The 8,067-nt window shown below is 38.8% G+C and overlaps 1 protein-coding gene across 1 annotated transcript in view; it reads left to right on the top strand.

Moving 5' to 3' along the window:
* Positions 1-1,089: 1,089 nt before the first annotated feature.
* Positions 1,090-8,067, top strand: part of CSRNP3 (cysteine and serine rich nuclear protein 3) — a gene marked incomplete at its 3' end in the record, with an annotated part of 161,105 nt that continues 154,127 nt past the window's right edge. Inside the window, exon 1 of the mRNA XM_079782445.1 lies at positions 1,090-1,220. The remainder of the gene's footprint in view (positions 1,221-8,067) is intronic.

Raw genomic sequence — 8,067 nt, 5'->3', positions numbered from 1 at the left:
TTGTGTTTGCAACTGCTGATCACCTGAACAGTTACTCTGTGGCTATGAAGAAATTATTCCTCTCAGAGATTTAATGACTCATCTAAATGGATATTAACATTTTTAAAAAATTCAATGGGATAGCTCTGCCTAGCTTTCACTGATGTGTGATACAGAGAGTGAAGAGACTTAAATAAATATTTTACCCCGTAAAGATTTAGGGACTGTGGTTTACCCTATATATAATATATTGAGCCAACCTCCTTGACATAAGACTCAAGTATTCCCTGTAGCTCTGCTTATTTGACTGGAAACATGATAAGGCATCTAAATTCTACAGGTATAGCCATTCCTAACAACCAATTTGATTTTTGATGGACAAAGAGGCTCAGGAAAGTAGATGTCTTTGTACCTGAGAAAAGGGAAATTCCAAGTAAGATAGACGTGCCCTAATCAGTATGCTCTGCGTATGACAGCATGCAAGTGAGTGATCTATTTTGTTCTGAACTCTGGCTCTGTCAAAGACAGTACATGGTTTACTAGAACAAATCAAATAAATGTATTTGACTCCTGTTTTGACGTTTGAAAACACTAAAACATATTGCCTTATGCAGCTCTCTGATTCCACATTTTTAATTTTGACTTTTTCTTATAAAATACTTTTGTCAGATGAGAATGCAAATAACAATCAGTATAGAATTGTTTTCAATGCTTCAGACATTATGGACAAGATAATTTCTGCATGGATATGATAATGTGGTAGATGTAGTTCAAAAAATAACAGCCCTGAAAGATTCATGGACATAGACAACAGTATGGTGAGTGCCAGAGGGAAGAAGGTAAAGGGGGGGATAAATGGTGATGGAAGGAGACTTAGGATGAAAGACACACAGTACAATACATAGTACAATGTATTGTAGAATTGTATACCTGAAACCTATATCATTTTATTAACCAATGTCACCTCAATGAATTCAATAAAAAATAATCGCAGCCACCCAGACAATTTGGAAACCATGAGTATGCTGTTAGTGGTCAAGTATTTCAATGCTTGGTTGTCGCTGTTTCTGTTCCAGGTACATGTGACAGCGCTGCAGCTATGAGTGGAATTTTAAGGGGGAAGTGTGAAGAAATTGACAGATCCTGTTCCTCTGTGCAGGAATCAGATGATGAAGTTTTTAGCTGTGACAGTGCTGACAGTGTTGATAGTGTCAATCCATCCACCTCTAATCATTTCACTGGTGAGTATCAGAAGCTGTATTGCAGGTTGTACTCCAAATTGTGGTGTAGGGTTGATTCTTGGAGTTTCTGTATTTATCCACTGGCTTATATCTACTCCAAAAGGTTTTTGGCTTTTGTTTTTTTTTTTTATCATACTAGACTTATTTGCAAAACATTATATCATTTTGGTTAATATAGTCTCAGTAGTATACTTCTGTCCATCTCTATGGAGTATGAGAAGCAGAAATGAGTTCAATCCAAGGTAAGCAGATAGCAATTGAAAATGATTTCATATGCACCTTCAGCTTTCTGAAATAGATCCATCTTTTTGAAACCTAATCAATTGAGATCCTTTGAATTTCTAATATTAATGGTTAATGAGTGGTGGAATTCTTGTGATACTGAATACAACAGTTACTTCATAGGTGAGAACATGTTTGTTTTTAAAAGAAGGCTGTACTGAAATCAAAGCCTTGGAATCCCTGAGATTCTATAGATGTTTGAACACTGGTGAACTTCAGACTCATGCACAACAGTGAGTGAAGCTTTCTACATGTGTATTCCTCTCCTAAGCAGTCACTGTGAAGAACGTTATTTAGCTTAGTGTGAAATGTTCTGACTTAAAATGCTAGCCATTTCAAATGGTATTCCCTGCACATATAAACATTTTGAAAGAGGTGAATTCTTTCCAACATCTCCATGTGCATTCAACCCCAGTCATTAGGGGAAGACGGATCTCCAAATTAATTTTAGAAGAGTTAACATCATGCAAAGCAAAATTAAACAAGGTCAATAAAAACCCCATAATGTCACCCTCATAAGATGATGGGTATAAACTTCCTTTTGAAGCTGTTCCATAAGTAAAAGTAAAAATTATCCAACACAAAAGAGAGTTTTGTCCCTCCCCCCCCCCCCCGACCCCCACATAATAGTTTTTTTCCCTAGCATTTTTTATTGGGGGCATTTGTGTTTGGGGGTTTTTAATTCACCAAAGCAAACTTTTAAAATTCACACTGAATGCCCGACCAGCTTAGCTCAGTGGTTGAGCATTAACTTATGAACCAGGAGATCACAGTTCGATTCCCGGTCAGGGCACATGCCTGAGTTGCGGGCTCAGTCCCCAGTACAGGGCATGCAGGAGGCAACCAATCAATTATCCTCTCTCATTATTGATGCTTCTCTCTCTCTCCCTCTCCCTTCCTCTCTAAAATCAATAAAAATATATTTTAAAAATAAAATAAAAATGAAATTCACACTGAAGCTTATACAGCATGTCTCTGTGATCCCTGAAATTTCATTTTCACTCTCTTCTTCCTACCCCCCAAGATTCAAAAGTTTGCTTGCTATTCATGAATTCTCCCTCATCACTCTTAGACATATTTAGAATAAAAATAGGTATAATTTATAAGAATATTTAGCTTTTATATTATTTATCTTTTTGCTAAAATAGAACTTATTTTTTATGAACTTGTGGAAAGTATAAAAAATAAGAAGCAGATAAAGGAACACTTGAGAGAAAAGAGAAAACAATAGCTGTTTGGAGAACAAGATTCTCTAGTTACATACAAAGGCTATTGTCAGCCAGTGGATTTTGGGGGAGAGGGTGTAAGTTGTGTTTGGGATGTATCTATAGCCTTTGGCGCCTTCTGCTAACTGACTGTAGCCTTGCAGAGGGCACACATCTTGCTGTCACCAGTGGTGCTTAGAAGAGCACTGCGCAGTGAATGATGCTTAGATTTCTTTTTTGAGTGAATATATTAATTTTAGACAATTCTCGTTTTTACACTTTTATTGACAAATAAAAAATACACATATTTAAGATGTTCAACATGATGTTTTAATATAAGTTGCATTGTGAAATAATTACCATAAGAAGCTAATTAACACATCCATCACCTCACAGTTACTTTTTTTTTTTTTTATGGTAGTTGTGAGAACACTTGAAATCTATGCTGTGGCAAATTTCAAGTGTACAATACATTATGTTTACAATTTCAGACGATTTTAAAAAAATGGAGACAACAAGTCCACTGGCTGTTTTATCCTTAGAAAAGCAACAGTATACATTTAAATCAAGATCCTCAGGAACACTCTATTCATTGCATTTTCTGTGTTCCTTGAAGCGCTCTCCTTCTCCAAGCCCAGGAGCACTGCAGGAGCTGCCTAAATTTTCAAGTATTTCCTTGTAGCCACTCCTGAAAAACATCATCAATCTAGACTCTGCTTCTTTGAGATACCACCTCAACTAGTGCAGTGCAGCATTTTTCACATACCTGTGGTTTTTTGTAACCTCCAGCATGCTTACAACTTCTCGGGTGTCTATGCCTCTCCGAAAGTTACGAATTGACTCTGTTGGAAAAATCAATTGCAAGACTTCTCTATGCAAGATGCCTATTGATTTCTATAGCTGTGAGTTCACAAAGTACCTATAATGTTCATTTAAACACCATCAGGTCTTATAATTGTGGTTCAAGATTCTTTCCAATGAAAGTGATGTTCTGGTGGTTTAAAAAGTTGTAGGTCAGGCGCTTGTAATAAGCACCTGAACAATTCCCTGTAAGGGCAAAAGTTGGAGCAGAGAATGGTTTTATCTTTATAAAATAAACTCTTTGATAACTATTTTGATATCTGGTCATAACTTTTTTGCTTCATCACCATTATGAGAGTCTGTGGAGGAGGCGACATCTTGTGTGTATGGAGGAGAAGTCAGACTAGCAAAGAAAACAGCTGCAATGTTTGATTAGCTTTTTCCAGCACTGCTGTTAAAGTACATTTCTTTGTGAATTTTCAGTTTTGAGGGAACCATGTGCTGATACTCCTCTATAAGGCAATGGAGATAGGCATCATTGAACAATTTGTAATTTAATGCATGCTCAGAACCGTGATTAGGAATAAACAGTAGGGAGGAAGAGTAAGGAAGAATAGATAGAAGAAAAATGTCATCTATCTATTTCTGTGGGGAATTTCTGTGACTGTGGGCTATTCTGAGCCTGATCTACAATATAAACCTTATTAATTATTTTATAAAGTTGGACAAATTGAGAAAGAAAACCAATTTAATTATGTATTTTGAGAAGATCCAATGCTCTATAAGACAAAGTAAGACAAACAATAATAAAACATCAACCCTCATTTTGAATTCAAAGAATGTTAGAGCTAGTAAGGCCTTTGAGAAAATCTAAGCTGACTCTCTTATTTTACAACTAGAGGCCCGGTGCACAAAATTCATGCATGGAGGGAAGGGGTGTCCCTCAGCCCAGCCTGCATCCTCTCCAATCTGGGACCCCTCGAGGGATGTCTGACTGCCCGTTTAGGCCCGATCCCAGTCACAATCCAGGACTGCTGGCTCCCAACTGCTCGCCTGCCTGCCTGCCTTCCTGATTGCCCCTAACTACTTCTTCCTGCCAGCCTGATCACTCCCTAACCACTCCCCTGCCAGCGTGATTGATGCCTAACTGCGCCCCTGCCAGCCTGTTTGCCCCTAACTGCCATCCCCTGCAGGCCTGGTTCCCCCCAACTGCTCTCCCCTGCAGGCCTGGGTCCCCCCCAACTGCCCTCCCCTACAGGCTTGATCGCCCCCAACTGCCCTCCCTTGCAGGCCTGGTCCCTCCCAACTGCCTTCCCCTGCTGGCCATCTTGTGGTGGCCATCTTGTGTCCACATGGAAGCAGGATCTTTGACCACATGGGGGCAGACATCTTGTGTGTTGGAGTGATGGTCAATTTGCATATTACTCTTTTATTAGATAAGATAGAGGCCTGGTGCACGGGTGGGGGCCAGCTGGTTTGCCCTGAAGGGTGTCCCGGATCAGGGTGGGGGTTCCCTTGGGGTGTGGGGTGGCCTGGGCGAGGAGCCTGTGGTGGTTTGCAGGCTGGCCACGCCCCCCGGTGACCCAATCAGAGGCCCTGGTATCTGGAATTTATTTATCTTCTACAATTGAAACATTGTAGCCTGGAGTGGAGCCAAGCCTCCTGCTTGCTAAGTGGCGGCAGCCATTTCTGTTGGGATTTATATATCTTCCATAATTGCAACTTTGTAGCCTGGAGCAGAGGAGGCCAATGCAGGCCAGGGCTTCAGAGGCTTGACTTCCTCCATCGCCAGGGGCAACCCTAGCCTCCTGTGCTTTCCAGCTCTGTGGCTGCCACCATTTCTGTTTGGGTCTATCATTGAAACTTTGTAGCCTTGAGTGGAGGCCTAGGCTGGCAAGGGCAGGCGGAAAGCTTGGCTTCCTCCATTGCTGGAAAACCCAAGCCTCCCTCCTGCTCTCTGTGGCCACAGACATCTTGGTTGGGTTTATTTGCATATTTGCTCCTCATTGGCTTGTGGGTGTGGCTTGTGGGTATAGCAGAGGTACAGTCAATTTGCATATTACTCTTTTATTAGATAGGATGTGAAGACATAGGTCCAGAGAGAGTAACTTGACAAGAATCCAAATGTGAGCTAGCAGCAGAGGACTTGATTATAGATCCCTGTTGTCTCTGATGGGCCTGTTACACCACCGACTACTAAGTGAAGAGACCCAAGTCATCAAGTGAAAGACATGCCTGTATCTTTTGTGCCAGCTTCTCTTAGAAAGGGAATGAATGAGTCTATCTTTTGGTAAAGGTAATGGGCATCTTATCTACTTTTGCCTTTTTTTTTTCCAGTTGATTTCCAGTGAAAGTGCTGATATCTCCTGGATGTAATATTGTGCCAGTGATAAGTTGATGAATAAATTCAATGAGCTAAAGAAATAGTAGACAGAGAAATTAATTGAGTGTGAATAAACAATTTGCTTTCCCCTTTCCATAAGTGACGGGGCAGACTGTTGAGACTTCCCTTGTATGTCACTGACATTGATGGAAATATCTTACAGCAAACATGTTGTTTTACATTTACATGAAGGAAATTGGTTTGTCTTGGTGACATAATGCTACTTGTGATAAAGTGAAAATGTTACAATGAAGAGAAGGTGAGGCGAAGTATGCAGCATGCGTCTTTAATAGCAGCTAACAAATAGAGGGTTATTTCCTTTTCTTTAAAAGTAAAATGTTTTGTACATTCCACTTTTTGCCTGAGGGGTGAATGAGCAACCTGGACTCTCTGGAAGAACAGATAATGATGTCTTTCCATTCTCTGAACTCCAGGATCCTACTTTACTTGTTCAATAATTCAAGACCTCAGAAACCCACTTACCTTGTATTTCAATTAGAGTCATTTAGTCACAGTTTCTGATTGCATGGGGTAATTATATTCCATTTGCTGACTAAGTACAGAATTGGCTTTTATGTTTGCTTATTTGTTTTAAGCCATGGAAAACTTAAATTTGGCTTTAAACTTAAAAGCATAATTGGATTAAATTTCAAATAAAATTTTATATATTGATATTGTGAACCTAGAAAAACATTTATTGCTTGTGGGTTTTTAAAAATATATCTCTATTGATTTCAGAGAAGAAGGGAGAGGGAGAGAGAGATAGAAACATCAATGATGAAAGAGAATCATTGACTGGCTGATTCCTGTATTCCCCACAAGGGGGATTCAACTCGAAACCCCAGCATGTGCCCTGACCAGGAATCGAACCTTGACCTCCTGGTTCATAGGTCAATGCTCGACCACTAAACTATGCCAGCTGGGCTCAGCTTGTGCTTTTAACTCTCAGTTAACTTCACAAAAGAACAAATATAAAAGTAGTCTTGGTGTTGTTAATAATATTGTTTCACACATCATTCAAGGGATAAGGCTCTATTACTATGAGATCTGAAATATATCATAGAAAATCTTCCAATTTCCCACATCTATGATTTACTCAGGATATTCAAGGTGGAATTGATATTGTGTCAGTATTTCATAACGAGCACAAAAATTAAAGTTGTTATTAAATATTAAAGACACCATCTTTACTTTAGTCACCAGAATATTTCCATCTGACAGTGTAATTTACTCACAAATATTCTGAGAGTATTTGCATTTTCTAAACCTCTCTATAAGAATCACATTTTTATTTTGGGGTCACCTAGGAGTGGCCATGGCAATAAAGAAACGATTGCCCGACTGCAAAATATCATGACTTGAAAAATGGATCCCAGTGAATTCAGATGATTACAATTCTACTAACCATTTTCAAAGTACCATTTGGCTTTGGTTTGAATACCAGAGATTGGTTGGCTTTATACTTGTTTATGATGGTAATGATGAAACCATAATGCCCGAAGCAAATGTCCTTGTGTTTCTGAAAAGATTTTAAAATTCATCATGCAGATCAGGCAATCTGATGCTTTCTGACAGCTCAAGGGAAGTATATTTGTGAGCTTGTAATACAGAAAAGAATTAAACCTGGTCCTGCTTTAAAGAAAGAGAGAGAGAGGAAAAGGAGCCAGTTAGTGCTATTTCTGCATTGGCTGCAATATTTAACCATTTCACTCTGGTAAGTACATGTTTATACTCTAAAACTGTCACTTCTCTTTTGCCTGAGAAATTAGGGAATTAAAAGGGCCTTGGAGTTGTTGTACCATATGTTTATGTGATCAGCTATAGTGATGATCTGGCATGAAATTGAATAATGAAATGTCTCAAATTTACTGAATTCCACTGAGAGATGGGTTAGGGTTAAAAGTGTAGTTTTTACATGTAATGAAGAAAGAGCAATCATCATAAATATAACAAAATATAAATATTTGCCTTTCTAACACAAGCCTACATGTAAAAACTAGAAAGTCACTTCCTTTAAATGGTATTTAATATTCAGGTAGGAAAGTGTTTGCAGTTAAACCTGAAATGGACACTGAATTTGTTGCATTTGCTTTTATCTTATCTCACAAATATTATACTAATGGAGCAGTAATAAAGATTGATTTATATAATTTACAATTCTAGGAACGTGAATGAA

The sequence above is a fragment of the Cnephaeus nilssonii genome (assembly GCF_951640355.1).
Source record: "Cnephaeus nilssonii genome assembly, chromosome: 10".
Classification (NCBI taxonomy): domain Eukaryota; kingdom Metazoa; phylum Chordata; class Mammalia; order Chiroptera; family Vespertilionidae; genus Cnephaeus; species Cnephaeus nilssonii.
This window is presented reverse-complemented; position numbering and strand designations above follow the sequence as displayed.